Source organism: Oncorhynchus mykiss, unplaced genomic scaffold (assembly GCF_013265735.2).
Source record: "Oncorhynchus mykiss isolate Arlee unplaced genomic scaffold, USDA_OmykA_1.1 un_scaffold_842, whole genome shotgun sequence".
Taxonomy (NCBI): domain Eukaryota; kingdom Metazoa; phylum Chordata; class Actinopteri; order Salmoniformes; family Salmonidae; genus Oncorhynchus; species Oncorhynchus mykiss.
In genome coordinates, this window is record NW_023494289.1 from 27161 (window position 1) to 45307 (window position 18147).

At 46.1% G+C, this 18147-nt stretch overlaps 1 pseudogene; it reads left to right on the forward strand.

Moving 5' to 3' along the window:
- Positions 1-17791, forward strand: part of LOC118963200 — a 44738-nt pseudogene extending 26947 nt beyond the window's left edge.
- The last annotated feature ends 356 nt before the right edge of the window (positions 17792-18147 follow it).

Consider the following 18147-nt stretch of genomic DNA (forward strand, 5'->3'; position numbering starts at 1 on the left):
ACAGCCACTCCTTGGAAACTGCCCCTCTGTTGTTGTGATGTGTGTATTGTTGCTCATCTACTCAACTGCAATAGGACGTGTCAAGAGTCTGTGAAATGTAACAGTGAGTCATTGTTTAACAATGTTGCTCCACAGAGTCTAGACATTTGTAAACACACGTTCCCAGACCCAGACAGGATGTATTACCCCAAAACGAACACGTTCCCAGACCCAGACAGGATGTATTACCCCAAAACTGACACGTTCCCAGACCCAGCCAGGATGTATTTTCCCAAAGCTAACACATTCCCAGCCAGGATGTATTACCCCAAAACTAACACGTTCCCAGACCCAGACAGGATGTATTACCCCCAAAACTAACACATTCCCAGACCCAGACAGGATGTATTACCCCAAAACTAAACACGTTCCAGACCCAGACAGGATGTACTACCCCCAAAACTGACACGTTCCCAGACCCAGACAGGATGTATTACCCCCAAAACTAACACGTTCCCAGACCCAGGACAGGATGTACTACCCCCAAAACTAACACGTTCCCAGACCCAGACAGGATGTACTACCCCCAAAACTAACACGTTCCCAGACCCAGGACAGGATGTACTACCCCCAAAAACTAACACGTTTCCCAGACCCAGACAGGATGTACTACCCCCAAAACTGACACGTTCCCAGACCCAGACAGGATGTATTACCCCCAAAACTAACACGTTCCCAGACCCAGACAGGATGTACTACCCCCAAAACTAACACGTTCCCAGACCCAGACAGGATGTACTACCCCCAAAACTAACACGTTCCCAGACCCAGCCAGGATGTATTACCCCAAAACTGACAGCTTCATAAGTAGTCTAGTTCTGCTGTATATTTCTGTCTCTCGCCCCTTCCACTTTCTATCTGTGTGTGTGTGTATCTGTGTGTGTATCTGTATGTGTATCTGTGTGTGTATCTGTGTGTGTATCTGTGTGTGTATCTGTGTGTGTATCTGTGTGTGGTTATATGTTTGTCTCCTCTCCAGATTTCTCTGGTCCTGACAGCGGTGTTTGCGGTGGTCGTGTTCCGACCTGATTGCCATGGAGAAGTTTGCATCGATCGACTGGGAGTTTGTCAAGAAGAACTGGCAGTTTGCCACCTCTGGAACGGGAGTCTGTATCAACTTCATGATCATCATGTCTCTGAATGTGGTGGGTTCTGGCCTTATAACCCTCTGGAACGGGAGTCTGTATCAACTTCATGATCATCATGTCTCTGAATGTGGTGGGTTCTGGCCTTATAACCCTCTGGAACCAGAGTCTATATCAACTTCATGATCATCATGTCTCTGAATGTGGTGGGTTCTGACCCTATAACCCTCTGACACCAGAGTCTGTATCAACTTCATGATCATCATGTCTCATTGTGGTGGATTTTGACCCTATAACCCTCTGACACCAGAGTCTGTATCAACTTCATGATCATGTCTCATTGTGGTGGGTTCTGGCCCTATAACCCTCTGACACCGGAGTCTATATCAACTTCATGATCATAATGACTCTGAATGTGATGGATGTCTTACCAAACTGTTATGCCAAGCCACCTCATCCACAATCGGATATTGTTGTGTATTGATCCACTGGATAATGTTGCATATTGATCTACAAGATAATGTTGCATATGATCCACAGCCAAATTGTAACTTTCTTATCACCATGTCTGTGAATGTGATGGGTATATGGGTGGGTATCTGTAATGTGATGGGTATCTGTGATGGTATCTGGGTGGGTATCTGTAATATGATGGTATCTAGGTGGGTATCTGGGTGGGTATCTGTAATGTGATGGGTATCTGGGTGGGTATCTGTAATGTGATGGGTATCTGTGATGTGATGGTATCTGGGTGGGTATCTGTAATGTGATGGGTATCTGTGATGTGATGGTATCTGGGTGGGTATCTGTAATGTGATGGATGGGTATCTGGGTGGGTATCTGTAATGTGATGGGTATCTGGGTGGGTATCTGTAATGTGATGGGTATCTGGGTGGGTATCTGTATTGTGATGGGTATCTGTGATGTGATGGTATCTGGGTGGGTATCTATAATGTGATGGTATCTGGGTGGGTATCTGTGATGTGATGGTATCTGGGTGGGTATCTGTGATGTGACGGTATCTGGTGGGTATCTGTAATGTGATGGTATCTGGGTGGGTATCTGTGATGGTATCTGGGTGGGTATCTGTAATGTGATGGTATCTGGGTGGGGTATCTGTAATGTGATGGTATCTGGGTGGGTATCTATAATGTGAATGTATCTGGGTGGGTATCTGTGATGTGATGGTATCTGGGTGGGTATCTATAATGTGATGGTATCTGGGTGGGTATCTATAATGTGATGGTATCTGGGTGGGTATCTGTGATGTGATGGTATCTGGGTGGGTTCTGTAATGTGATGGTACCTGGGTGGGTATCTGTCTCAAAACAACTTTGTTATTCTCTCTTCAGGGTATATGAAAAGGTGGCTTACCTTCTCACCAATTTAGGTGAGCATAACCCTTGTTAAGATACACATATGTTGCTTCACTAACAGCTTCAGAAGTACATGTCACCTTCTGTCATCTCTCTCTCTCCCCCTCTATCTCTTCCTCTCTCTCTCTCTCTCTCTCCTCTCCCTCTCTCTCCCTCTATCTCTTCCTCTCTCTCTCTCTCTCTCTCTCTCTCTCTCTCTCTCTCTCTCTCTCTCTCTCTCTCTATCTCTCTCTCTATCTCTCTCTCTTCCTCTCTCTCTCTCTCTCTCTCTCTCTCCCCCTCTATCTCTTCCTCTCTCTTTCTCTCTCTCTCTCTCTCTCTCTCCCCCTCTCTCTTCCTCTCCCCTCTATCTCTTCCTCTCTCTCTCTCCCCCTCTCTCTTCCTCATCTCTCTCTCTCTCTCTCTGTTCTCTCTGCTCTCTTTCTCTCGCATCTCTTCTAATCTCTTCTCCTCTTTCTCTCTCTCGCTCTCTCTCTCTCTCTCCCCCTCCGTTCTCATCTGTAGAACACCCACGGACCTGAGTCAGAAATGGGGAGAACAGTTTTGCTCTCAAGATGTTTTCTCTTCCTTGTACTTGACAGCTCTACGTTCTACATCGCTTTCTTCCTTGGAAGGTAAACTATTAGGTCCCATTATAACTGTCGTAACGGATGTCTTTTTTTGGGAAGCCGCCCTCATAAATATAACAGCAGAAGTTTCTAGCAGGCTCCCCCTTTCTTTTTCCATTGCAGGTTATTTTTTTCGATGTGATAGTTTTTTTTCTAAATTCATTTAATGATTCCTCATATCCCCGAATAGCTGATTCACCAAATATTGTCTGTGGTGATGTAAGGTTCTGTGCAAGTTTCAATTCCCCCCCCCCCCCCCCCCCCCAGCCGCACACGTTAGTACTGTGGGTTGAACTGTCCTGTAGACATGAAACTGAAGCTAATGTCTTCACTCTGACTGTGTCTTAGGTTCGCCGGCAGACCAGGGAAATATAACAAAACTTTTCATAGATGAGACTGGAGGAGGTTAGTAGAGTCAGGAAGCAATTCAGCAACTAAACCATGGTCTGCATTCTAAAGGTCACCCTGTTCCCTGTAGAGAGCTCTGGCCACCCTGCAGAGAGGCTCTGGTCACCCTGTTTCCCTGTAGAGAGCTCTGGTCCACCCTGTTCCCTGTAGAGAGCTCTGGTCACCCTGTTATAGGAGCTCAGGTCAACCTGAAGATGGTTTCTGGTCACCTTGTTCCCTGAAGAGGGTTCTGGTCACCCTGTTCTCTGAATAGGGCTCTGGTCCCCTAGTACCCCGTAGAGAGCTCTGGTCACCCTGTTCCTTGTAGAGAGCTCTGTCTGCTTATAAAAGGGAAGAATGTGGGATGTAGCCAGGTTATGACACTGATCGATATGGTTCAGAAGGGTTTAACCCATAATGTGGGTTTAAATGAGGAAGACACCAATTCAGTTGAAGGCATTCAGTTGTACAACTGACTAGGTATCTCCCTTTCCCTTTACAACTGACTAGGTATCCCCCCTTTCCCTTTACAACTGACTAGGTATCTCCCTTTTCCCTTTACAACTGACTAGGTATCTCCATTTCCCTTTACAACTGACTAGGTATCTCCCTTTACAACTGACTAGGTATCTCCCTTTTCCTTTACAACTGACTAGGTATCTCCCTTTCCCTTTACAACTGACTAGGTATCTCCCCTTTTCCCTTTACAACTGACTAGGTATCCCCCCCTTTCCCTTACAACTGACTAGGTATCCCCCCTTTCCCTTTACAACTGACTAGGTATCCCCCTTTTCCCTTTACAACTGACTAGGTATCCCCCCTTTCCCTTTACAACTGACTAGTATCTCCCCTTTCCCTTTACAACTGACTAGGTATCTCCCTTTACAACTGACTAGGTATCCCCCCTTTCCCTTTACAACTGACTAGGTATCCCCCTTTCCCTTTACAACTGACTAGGTATCCCCCCTTTCCCTTTACAACTGACTAGGTATCCCCCTTTCCTTACAACTGACTAGGTATCCCCCCTTTCCCTTTTACAACTGACTAGGTATCCCCCCTTTCCCTTTACAACTGACTAGGTATCCCCCCTTTCCCTTTACAACTGACTAGGTATCTCCCCTTCCCTTTACAACTGACTAGGTATCCCCCCTTTCCCTTTACACTGACTAGGTATCCCCCTTTCCCTTTACAACTGACTAGGTATCCCCCTTTCCCTTTACAACTGACTAGGTATCCCCCCTTTCCCCTTTACAACTGACTAGGTATCCCCCCTTTCCCTTTACAACTGACTAGGTATCCCCCCTTTACAACTGACTAGGTATCCCCCCTTTACAACTGACTAGGTATTTCCCTTTACAACTGACTAGGTATTTCCCTTTACAACTGACTAGGTATTTCCCTTTACAACTGACTAGGTATCTCCCTTTACAACTGACTAGGTATCTCCCTTTACAAACTGACTAGGTATCCCCCCTTTCCCTTTACAACTGACTAGGTATCCCCCTTTTCCCTTTGCAACTGACTAGGTATCTCCCTTTACAACTGACTAGGTATCTTCCTTTCCCTTTACAAACTGACTAGGTATCCCCCCTTTCCCTTTACAACTGACTAGGTATTTCCCTTTACAACTGACTAGGTATCTCCCTTTACCAACTGACTAGGTATCTCCCTTTCCCTTTACAACTGACTAGGTATCTCCCCTTTTCCCTTTACAACTGACTAGGTATCCCCCCTTTCCCTTTACAAACTGACTAGGTATCCCCCCTTTCCCTTTACAACTGACTAGGTATCCCCCCTTTCCCTTTACAACTGACTAGGTATCCCCCTTTCCCTTTACAACTGACTAGGTATCCCCCTTTCCCTTTACAACTGACTAGGTATCCCCCCTTTCCCCTTTACAACTGACTAGGTATCTCCCCTTTCCCTTACAACTGACTAGGTATCCCCCCTTTCCCTTTACAACTGACTAGGTATCCCCCCTTTCCCTTTACAACTGACTAGGTATCCCCCCTTTCCCTTTACAACTGACTAGGTATCCCCCCTTTACAACTGACTAGGTATCCCCCCTTTCCCTTTACAAACTGACTAGGTATCCCCCCTTTCCCTTTACAACTGACTAGGTATCCCCCTTTACAACTGACTAGGTATCCCCCCTTTCCCTTTACAACTGACTAGGTATCCGCCCTTTTCCCTTTACAACTGACTAGGTATCTCCCTTTACAACTGACTAGGTATCCCCCCTTTCCCTTTACAACTGACTAGGTATCCCCCCTTTTCCCTTTACAACTGACTAGGTATCTCCCTTTAACAACTGACTAAGGTATCCCCCTTTCCCCTTTACAACTGACTAGGTATCTCCCCTTTCCCTTTACAACTGACTAGGTATCCCCCCTTTTCCCTTTACAACTGACTAGTATCCTTTCCCTTTACAACTGACTAGGTATCTCCCCCTTTCCCTTTACAACTGACTAGGTATCCCCCCTTTTCCCTTTACAACTGACTAGGTATCCTCCCTTTACAACTGACTAGGTATCCCCCTTTCCCTTTACAACTGACTAGGTATCCCCCCTTTTCCCTTTACAACTGACTAGGTATCTCCCTTTACAACTGACTAGGTATCCCCCCTTTCCCTTACAACTGACTAGGTATCTCCCTTACAACTGACTAGGTATCCCCCCTTTTCCCTTTACAACTGACTAGGTATCCCCCCTTTTCCCCTTTACAACTGACTAGGTATCCCCCCTTTCCCTTTACAACTGACTAGGTATCTCCCTTTACAACTGACTAGGTATCCCCCTTCCCTTTACAACTGACTAGGTAATCCCCCTTTCCCTTTACAACTGACTAGGTATCCCCCCTTTCCCTTTACAACTGACTAGGTATCCCCCCTTTCCCTTTACACTGACTAGGTATCCCCCCTTTCCCCTTGTACAACTGACTAGGTATCCCCCCTTTCCCTTTACAACTGACTAGGTATCCCCCTTTCCCTTTACAACTGACTAGGTATCTCCCTTTACAAACTGACTAGGTATCCCCCCTTTCCCTTTACAACTGACTAGGTATCTCCCTTTACAACTGACCAGGTATCCCCCCTTTCCCTTTACAACTGACTAGGTATCCCCCTTTCCCTTTACAACTGACTAGGTATCCCCCTTTCCCTTTACAACTGACTAGGTATCCCCCTTTCCCTTTACAACTGACTAGGTATCCCCCCTTTCCCTTTACAACTGACTAGGTATCCCCCCTTTCCCTTTACAACGACTAGGTATCCCGCCCCCTTTCCCTTTACAACTGACTAGGTATCTCCCCTCCCTTTACACCTGACTAGGTATCCCCCCTTTCCCTTTACAACTGACTAGGTATCCCCCTTTCCTTTACAAACTGACTAGGTATCCCCCCCTTTCCCTTTACAACTGACTAGGTATCCCCCCTTTCCCCTTTACAACTGACTAGGTATCCCCCCTTTCCCTTACAACTGACTAGGTATCCCCCTTTACAACTGACTAGGTATCCCACCTTTACAACTGACTAGGTATTTCCCTTTACAACTGACTAGGTATTTCCCTTTACAACTGACTAGGTATTTCCCTTTACAACTGACTAGGTTATCTCCCTTTCCAACTGACTAGGTATCTCCCTTTACAACTGACTAGGTATCCCCCCTTTCCCTTTACAACTGACTAGGTATCCCCCTTTTCCCTTTGCAACTGACTAGGTATCTCCCTTTACAACTGACTAGGTATCTCCCTTTCCCTTTACAACTGACTAGGTATCCCCCCTTTTCCTTTACAACTGACTAGGTATTTCCCTTTACAACTGACTATGGTATCTCCCTTTACAACCTGACTAGTATCTCCCTTTCCTTTACAACGGACTAGGTATCTCCCCTTTTCCTTTACAACTGACTAGGTATCCCCCTTTCCCTTTACAACTGACTAGGTAATCCCCCTTTCCCTTTACAACTGACTAGGTATACCCCCTTTCCCTTTACAACTGACTAGGTATCCCCCTTTCCTTTACAACTGACTAGGTATCCCCCTTTTCCCTTTACAACTGACTAGGTATCCCCCCTTTCCCTTTACAACTGACTAGGGTATCTCCCTTTCCTTTACAACATGACTAGGTATCCCCCCTTTCCCTTTACAACTGACTAGGTATCCCCCCTTCCCTTTTACAACTGACTAGGTATCCCCTTCCCTTTACAACTGACTAGGTATCCCCCTTTCCCCTTACAACTGACTAGGTATCCCCCCTTTACAACTGACTAGGTATCCCCCCTTTCCCTTTACAACTGACTAGGGTATCCCCCCTTTTCCCTTTACAACTGACTAGGTACTCCCTTTACAACTGACTAGGTATCCCCCCTTTCCCTTTACAACTGACTAGGTATCCGCCCTTTTCCCTTTACAACTGACTAGGTATCTCCTTTACAACTGACTAGGTATCCCCCCTTTCCCTTTACAACTGACTAGGTATCCCCCCTTTTTCCCTTTACAACTGACTAGGTATCTCCCTTTACACTGACTAGGTATCCCCCCTTTCCCCTTTACAACTGACTATGGTATCTCCCTTTCCCTTTACAACCTGACTAGGTATCCCCCCTTTTCCCTTTACAACTGACTAGGTATTTCCCTTTACAACTGACTAGGTATCTCCCCTTTCCCTTTACAACTGACTAGGTATCCCCCCTTTTCCCTTTACAACTGACTAGGTATCTCCCTTTACAACTGACTAGGTATCCCCCCTTTCCCTTTACAACTGACTAGGTATCCCCCTTTTCCCTTACAACTGACTAGGTATCTCCCTTTACAACTGACTAGGTATCCCCCCTTTCCCTTTACAACTGACTAGGTATCTCCCTTTACAACTGACTAGGTATCCCCCCTTTTCCCTTTACAACTGACTAGGTATCCCCCCTTTTCCCTTTACAACTGACTAGGTATCCCCCCTTTCCCTTTACAACTGACTAGGTATCTCCCTTTACAACTGACTAGGTATCCCCCCTTTCCCTTTACAACTGACTAGGTATCCCCCTTTCCCTTTACAACTGACTAGGTATCCCCCCTTTCCCTTTACAACTGACTAGGTATCCCCCCTTTCCCCTTTACAACTGACTAGGTATCCCCCCTTTCCCTTTACAACTGACTAGGTATCCCCCTTTCCCTTTACAACTGACTAGGTATCTCCCTTTACAACTGACTAGGTATCCCCCCTTTCCCTTTACAACTGACTAGGTATCTCCCTTTACAACTGACCAGGTATCCCCCCTTTCCCTTTACAACTGACTAGGTATCTCCCTTTACAACTGACTAGGTATCCCCCCTTTTCCCTTTACAACTGACTAGGTATCTCCCTTTCCCTTTACAAACTGACTAGGTATCCCCCCTTTTCCCTTTACAACTGACTAGGTATCTCCCTTTACAACTGACTAGGTATCTCCCCTTCCCTTTACAACTGACTAGGTATCCCCCTTTTCCCTTTATAACTGACTAGGTATCCCCCTTTCCCTTTACAACTGACTAGGTATCCCCCCTTTCCCCTTTACAACTGACTAGGTATCCTCCCTTTTCCCTTTACAACTGACTAGGTATCCCCCCTTTCCTTTACAACTGACTAGGTATCCCCCTTTCCCCTTTACAACTGACAAGGTATCCCCCCTTTCCCTTTACACTGACTAGGTATCCCCCCTTTCCCTTTACAACTGACTAGGTATCCCCCCTTTCCCTTTACAACTGACTAGGTATCCCCCCTTTCCCTTTACAACTGACTAGGTATCCCCCCTTTCCCTTTACAACTGACTAGGTATCCCCCCTTTCCCTTTACAAGTGACTAGGTATCCCCCCTTTCCATTTACAACTGACTAGGTATCCCCCCTTTCCCCTTTAACAACTGACTAGGTATCCCCCCTTTCCCTTTACAACTGACTAGGTATCTCCCTTTACAACTGACTAGGTATCCCCCCTTTTCCCTTTACAACTGACTAGGTATCCCCCCTTTTCCCTTTACAAACTGACTAGGTATCCCCCCTTTCCCTTTACAACTGACTAGGTATCTCCCTTTACAAACTGACTAGGTATCCCCCCTTTCCCTTTACAACTGACTAGGTATCCCCCCTTTCCCTTTACAACTGACTAGGTATCCCCCCCTTTCCCTTTACAACTGACTAGGTATCTCCCTTTCCCTTTACAACTGACTAGGTATCCCCCCTTTCCCCTTTACAACTGACTAGGTATCCCCCCTTTCCCTTTACAACTGACTAGGTATCCCCCTTTCCCTTTACAACTGACTAGGTATCTCCCTTTACAACTGACTAGGTATCCCCCCTTTCCCTTTACAACTGACTAGGTATCTCCCTTTACAAACTGACCAGGTATCCCCCCTTTCCCTTTACAACTGACTAGGTATCTCCCTTTACAACTGACTAGGTATCCCCCCTTTTCCCTTTACAACTGACTAGGTATCTCCCTTTCCCTTTACAACTGACTAGGTATCCCCCCTTTTCCCTTTACAACTGACTAGGTATCTCCCTTTACAACTGACTAGGTATCTCCCCTTCCCTTTACAACTGACTAGGTATCCCCCTTTTCCCTTTATAACTGACTAGGTATCCCCCCTTTCCCTTTACAACTGACTAGGTATCCCCCCTTTCCCTTTACAACTGACTAGGTATCCCCCCTTTCCCTTTACAACTGACTAGGTATCCCCCCTTTACAACTGACTAGGTATCCCCCCTTTCCCTTTTACAACTGACTAGGTATCCCCCCTTTCCCTTTACAACTGACTAGGTATCCCCCTCTTTCCCCTTTACAACTGACTAGGTATCCCCCCTTTCCCTTTACAACTGACTAGGATCCCCCCCTTTCCCTTTACAACTGACTAGGTATCCCCCCTTTCCCTTTACAACTGACTAGGTATCCCCCTTTCCCTTTACAATTGACTAGGTATCTCCCCTTTCCCTTTACAACTGACTAGGTATCCCCCCTTTCCCTTTACAACTGACTAGGTATCCCCCCTTTCCATTTACAACTGACTAGGTATCCCCCCTTTCCCCTTTACAACTGACTAGGTATCCCCCCCTTTCCCTTTACAACTGACTAGTATCCCCCCTTTTCCCTTTACAACTGACTAGGTATCCCCCTTTCTCCTTTACAACTGACTAGGTATCCCCCCTTTCCCTTTACAACTGACATAGGTATCCCCCTTTCCCTTTACAACTGACTAGGTATCTCCCTTTACAACTGACTAGGTATCCCCCCTTTCCCTTTACAACTGCTAGGTATCCCCCCTTTTTCCCTTTACAACTGACTAGGTATCTCCCTTTACAACTGACTAGGTATCCCCCCTTTCCCCTTTACAACTGACTAGGTATCTCCCTTTCCCTTTACAACTGACTAGGTATCCCCCCTTTTCCCTTCACAACTGACTAGGTATTTCCCTTTACAACTGACTAGGTATCTCCCCTTTCCCTTTACAACTGACTAGGTATCCCCCCCTTTTCCCTTTACAACTGACTAGGTATCTCCCTTTACAACTGACTAGGTATCCCCCCTTTCCCTTTACAACTGACTAGGTATCCCCCCTTTTCCCTTTACAACTGACTAGGTATCTCCCTTTACAACTGACTAGGTATCCCCCCTTTCCTTTACAACTGACTAGGTATCTCCCTTTACAACTGACTAGGTATCCCCCCTTTTCCCTTTACAACTGACTAGGTATCCCCCCTTTTCCCTTTACAACTGACTAGGTATCCCCCCTTTCCCTTTACAACTGACTAGGTATCTCCCTTTACAACTGACTAGGTATCCCCCCTTTCCCTTTACAACTGACTAGGTATCCCCCCTTTCCCTTTACAACTGACTAGGTATCCCCCCTTTCCCTTTACAACTGACTAGGTATCCCCCCTTTCCCCTTTACAACTGACTAGGTATCCCCCCTTTCCCTTTACAACTGACTAGGTATCCCCCTTTCCCTTTACAACTGACTAGGTATCTCCCTTTACAACTGACTAGGTATCCCCCCTTTCCCTTTACAACTGACTAGGTATCTCCCTTTACAACTGACCAGGTATCCCCCTTTCCCTTTACAACTGACTAGGTATCTCCCTTTACAACTGACTAGGTATCCCCCCTTTTCCCTTTACAACTGACTAGGTATCCCCCTTTTCCTTTACAACTGACTAGGTATCTCCCTTTACAACTGACTAGGTATCTCCCCTTCCCTTTACAACTGACTAGGTATCTCCCTTTACAACTGACTAGGTATCCCCCCTTTTCCCTTTACAACTGACTAGGTATCCCCCCTTTTCCCTTTACAACTGACTAGGTATCTCCCTTTACAACTGACTAGGTATCTCCCCTCCCTTTACAACTGACTAGGTATCCCCCTTTTCCCTTTATAACTGACTAGGTATCCCCCCTTCCCTTTACAACTGACTAGGTATCCCCCTTTCCCTTTACAACTGACTAGGTATCCTCCCTTTCCCTTTACAACTGACTAGGTATCCCCCCTTTCCCTTTACAACTGACTAGGTATCCCCCTTTCCCCTTTACAACTGACAAGGTATCCCCCCTTTCCCTTTACAACTGACTAGGTATCCCCCCTTTCCCTTTACAACTGACTAGGTATCCCCCCTTTCCCTTTACAACTGACTAGGTATCCCCCCTTTCCCTTTACAACTGACTAGGTATCCCCCCTTTCCCTTTACAACTGACTAGGTATCCCCCCTTTCCCTTTACAAGTGACTAGGTATCCCCCCTTTCCATTTACAACTGACTAGGTATCCCCCCTTTCCCCTTTACAACTGACTAGGTATCCCCCCTTTCCCTTTACAACTGACTAGGTATCCCCTTTACAACTGACTAGGTATCCCCCCTTTTCCCTTTACAACTGACTAGGTATCCCCCCTTTTCCCTTTACAACTGACTAGGTATCCCCCTTTCCCTTTACAACTGACTAGGTATCTCCCTTTACAACTGACTAGGTATCCCCCTTTCCCTTTACAACTGACTAGGTATCCCCCTTTCCCTTTACAACTGACTAGGTATCCCCCCTTTCCCTTTACAACTGACTAGGTATCTCCCTTTCCCTTTACAACTGACTAGGTATCCCCCCTTTCCCCTTTACAACTGACTAGGTATCCCCCCTTTCCCTTTACAACTGACTAGGTATCCCCCTTTCCCTTTACAACTGACTAGGTATCTCCCTTTACAACTGACTAGGTATCCCCCCTTTCCCTTTACAACTGACTAGGTATCTCCCTTTACAACTGACCAGGTATCCCCCCTTTCCCTTTACAACTGACTAGGTATCTCCCTTTACAACTGACTAGGTATCCCCCCTTTCCCTTTACAACTGACTAGGTATCTCCCTTTCCCTTTACAACTGATAGGTATCCCCCTTTTCCTTTACAACTGACTAGGTATCTCCCTTTACAACTGACTAGGTATCTCCCTTCCCTTTACAACTGACTAGGTATCCCCTTTTCCCTTTATAACTGACTAGGTATCCCCCCTTTCCCTTTACAACTGACTAGGTATCCCCCTTTCCCTTTACAACTGACTAGGTATCCCCCCTTTCCCTTTACAACTGACTAGGTATCCCCCCTTTACAACTATGACTAGGTATCCCCCCTTTCCCTTTACAACTGACTAGGTATCCCCCCTTTCCCTTTACAACTGACTAGGTATCCCCCTTCCCCTTTACAACTGACTAGGTATCCCCCTTTCCCTTTACAACTGACTAGGTATCCCCCTTTCCCTTTACAACTGACTAGGTATCCCCCTTTCCCTTTACAACTGACTAGGTATCCCCCTTTCCCTTTACAATTGACTAGGATCTCCCCTTTCCCTTTACAACTGACTAGGTATCCCCCCCTCCCTTTCCTTGTACAACTGACTAGGTATCCCCCCTTTCCATTTACAACTGACTAGGTATCCCCCCTTTCCCCTTTACAACTGACTAGTATCCCCCTTTCCCTTTACAACTGACTAGGTATCCCCCCTTTCCCTTTACAACTGACTAGGTATCCCCCTTTCCCTTTACAACTGACTAGGTATCCCCCTTTCCCTTTACAACTGACTAGGTATCCCCCCTTTCCCTTTACAACTGACTAGGTATCCCCCCTTCCCTTTACAACTGACTAGGTATCTCCCTTTACAACTGACTAGGTATCCCCCCTTTCCCTTTACAACACTGACTAGGTATCCCCCCTTTCCCTTTACAACTGACTAGGTATCCCCCCTTTCCCTTTACAACTGACTAGGTATCCCCCCTTCCTTTACAACTGACTAGGTATCCCCCTTTTTCCCTTTACAACTGACTAGGTATCCCCCCTTTCCTATTACAACTGACTAGGTATCCCCCCTTCCCTTTACAACTGACTAGGTACTCCCCCTTCTCTTACAACTGACTAGGTATCCCCCCTTTCACTTTTACAACTGACTAGGTATCCCCCCTTCCCCTTTACAACTGACTAGGTATCCCCCTTTACCTTTACAACTGACTAGCGTATCCCCCTTTCCCTTACAACTGACTAGGTATCCCCCCTCCCTTTACAACTGACTAGGTATCCCCCCTTTCCCTTTACAACTGACTAGGTATCCCACCCTTTCCCTTTACAACTGATAGGTATCCCCCCTTCCCCTTTACAACTGACTAGGTATCCCCCCTTTCCCTTACAACTGACTAGGTATCCCCCTTTCCCTTTACAACTGACTAGGTATCTCCCCTTTACCCTTTACAACTGACTAGGTATCCCCCTTTCCCTTAACAACTGACTAGGTATCTTCACTTTCCCTTTACAACTGACTAGGTATCCCCCTTTCCTTTACAAACTGACTAGGTACCCCCCTTTCCCCTTTACAAACTGACTAGGTATCCCCCTTTCCCTTTACAACTGACTAGGTATCTCCCTTTTACAACTGACTAGGTATCCCCTTTTCCTTTCACAACTGACTAGGTATCCCCCTTTCCCTTACAACTGACTAGGTATCCCCCTTTCCCTTTACAACTGAATAGGTATCCCCCCTTTCCCTTTACAACTGACTAGGTATCCCCCTTTTCCCTTTACAACTGACTAGGTATCTCCTTTCCCTTTACAACTGACTAGGTATCTCCCTTTCCCTTTACAACTGACTAGGTATCCCCCCTTTCCTTTACAACTGACTAGGTATCTGCCCTTTCCCTTTACAACTGACTAGGTATCCCCCCTTTACAACTGACTAGGTATCCCCCTTTCCCTTTACTGACTAGGTATCCCCCCTTTCCCTTTACAACTGACTAGGTATCCCCCCTTTCCCTTTACAACTGACTAGGTATCCCCCTTTCCCTTTACAACTGACTAGGTATCCCCCTTTCCCTTTACAACTGACTAGGTATCCCCCCTTTCCCTTTACAACTGACTAGGTATCCCCCCTTTACAACTGACTAGGTATCCCCCCTTTACAACTGACTAGGTATCCCCCTTTACAACTGACTAGGTATCCCCCCTTTACAGACTAGGTATCCCCCCTTTACAACTGACTAGGTATCCCCCCTTTCCCTTTACAACTGACTAGGTATCCCCCTTTACAACTGACTAGGTATCCCCCCTTTACAACTGACTAGGTATCCCCCCTTTTCCCTTTACAACTGACTAGGTATCCCCCTTTACAACTGACTAGGTATCCCCCCTTTACAACTGACTAGGTATCCCCTTTCCCTTTACAACTGACTAGTATCCCCCCTTTACAACTGACTAGGTATCCCCCCTTTACAACTGACTAGGTATCCCCCCTTTACAACTGACTAGGTATCCCCCTTTCCCTTTACAACTGACTAGGTATCCCCCCCTTTACAACTGACTAGGTATCTCCCCTTCCTTTACAACTGACTAGGTATCTCCCTTTACAACTGACTAGTATCCCCCCTTTACAACTGACTAGGTATCCCCCTTTACAACTGACTAGGTATCCCCCCTTTCCCTTTACAACTGACTAGGTATCCCCCCTTTACAACTGACTAGGTATCCCCCCTTACAACTGACTAGGTATCCCCCCTTTACAACTGACTAGGTATCCCCCTTTCCCTTTACAACTGACTAGGTATCCCCCCTTTACAACTGACTAGGTATCCCCCCTTTACAACTGACTAGTATCCCCCTTTCCCTTTACAACTGACTAGGTATCCCCCCTTTACAACTGACTGGTATCTCCCCTTCCCTTTACAACTGACTAGGTATCCCCCCTTTACACTGACTAGGTATCCCCCCTTTACAACTGACTAGGTATCTCCCCTTCCCTTTACAACTGACTAGGTATCCCCCCTTTACAACTGACTAGGTATCTCCCCTTTACAACTGACTAGGTATCCCCCTTACAACTGACTAGGTATCCCCCCTTTACAACTGACTAGGTATCCCCCCTTTACAACTGACTAGGTATCCCCCCTTTACAACTGACTAGGTATCTGCCCTTTCCCTTTACAACTGACTAGGTATCCCCCCTTTCCCCTTTACAACTGACTAGGTATCCCCCCTTTCCCTTTACAACTGACTAGGTATCCCCCCTTTACAACTGACTAGGTATCCCCCCTTTCCCTTTACAACTGACTAGGTATCCCCCTTTCCCTTACAACTGACTAGGTATCCCCCCTTTCCCTTTACAACTGACTAGGTATCCTCCCTTTCCCCTTTACAACTGACTAGGTATCCCCCTTTCCCCTTTACAACTGACTAGGTATCCCCCTTTCCCTTTACAACTGACTAGGTATCCCCCTTTACAACTGACTAGGTATCCCCCCTTTACAACTGACTAGGTATCCCCCTTTACAACTGACTAGGTATCCCCCCTTACAACTGACTAGGTATCCCCCCTTTACAACTGACTAGGTATCCCCCCTTTCCCTTTACAACTGACTAGGTATCCCCCTTTACAACTGACTAGGTATCCCCCTTTACAACTGACTAGGTATCCCCCTTTTACAACTGACTAGGTATCCCCCTTTCCCTTTACAACTGACTAGGTATCCCCCTTTCCCTTTACAACTGACTAGGTATCCCCCCTTTACAACTGACTAGGTATCTCCCTTCCCTTTACAACTGACTAGTATCTCCCTTTACAACTGACTAGGTATCCCCCCTTTACAACTGACTAGGTATCCCCCCTTTACAACTGACTAGGTATCCCCCCTTTCCTTTACAACTGACTAGGTATCCCCCCTTTACAACTGACTAGGTATCCCCCCTTTACAACTGACTAGGTATCCCCCTTTTACAACTGACTAGGTATCCCCCTTTCCCTTTACAACTGACTAGGTATCCCCCCTTTACAACTGACTAGGTATCCCCCCTTTACAACTGACTAGGTATCCCCCTTTCCCTTTACAACTGACTAGGTATCCCCCTTTACAACTGACTAGGTATCTCCCCTTCCCTTTACAACTGACTAGGTATCCCCCTTTACAACTGACTAGGTATCCCCCTTTACAACTGACTAGGTATCTCCCCTTCCCTTTACAACTGACTAGGTATCCCCCCTTTACAACTGACTAGGTATCTCCCCTTTACAATGACTAGGTATCCCCCCTTTACAACTGACTAGGTATCCCCCCTTTACAACTGACTAGGTATCTCCCCTTCCCTTTACAACTGACTAGGTATCCCCTTTACAACTGACTAGGTATCCCCCCTTTACAACTGACTAGGTATCTCCCCTTCCCTTTTTAACAATAACATAATGAAAAGGTTATTTAAACACTATAAGGCTCCTATTAAGGCTCCTTACTGCCTTTCCATTTGAGGGGAGATTTTACGGCACACATAGTGATTCATCATATTCCATTTTTATTATAACTTTTGCATAACATGTAAATCATTCCTTGTCGGAAAAGTTCACCATTAATCTCTTTCATAACTAATCAATTATAGTTTGTAACAGTGCTCAATGCAAACGCTCAACATTAGCTTGAAATGGCTAGCGTGCATCACCCGTTGAATTTGAGTTGTCAATTGAAAGTGATTTAATGCAGCTCTCTCTCATTTATAAAGTATGAGGTTATATGAATATAATACTTTGGGATTGTTTTTTACTTTGTTCTGTTTTATTCAGTTGCAGTAAGTCTGGCGCAATGTTGAAATTACAGTTTTTTTTGTGGTTTCTTTCACTCAGTGATTTGTACTGTAATGAATCGTTTTTTAAAAAATGTTTCTTATTTTCAGTGCCACCCCAGTGGCTGTCTGATCGATCTGTGTCTACAAATGGGAGTCATCATGGTACTGAAACAGATCTGGAACAACTTCATGGAGCTGGGTTATCCGTAAGGACCGTGGAATTACTCTCTCTGTCTCTCTCTCTCTCTCACACACTCGGTCTGTCTGTCTCTCTCTCTCTCTCTCTCTCTCCTGTCTCTCTCTGTCTCTCTCTGTCTCTCTCTCTCTCTCTCTCTGTCTCTCTCTGTCTCTCTGTCTCTCTCTCTCTCTCTGTCTCTCTCTGTCTCTCTCTGTCTCTCTCTCTCTCTCTGTCTCTCTCTGTCTCTCTCTCTCTCTCTCTGTCTCTGTCTCTCTCTCTCTCTATCTCTCTCTCTCTCTCTCTCTCTCTCCTCTCTCTCTCTCTCTCTCTCTCTCACACACACTCGGTCTGTCTGTATCTCCCTCCTCCCCCTCTCCCTCTGTCGCTC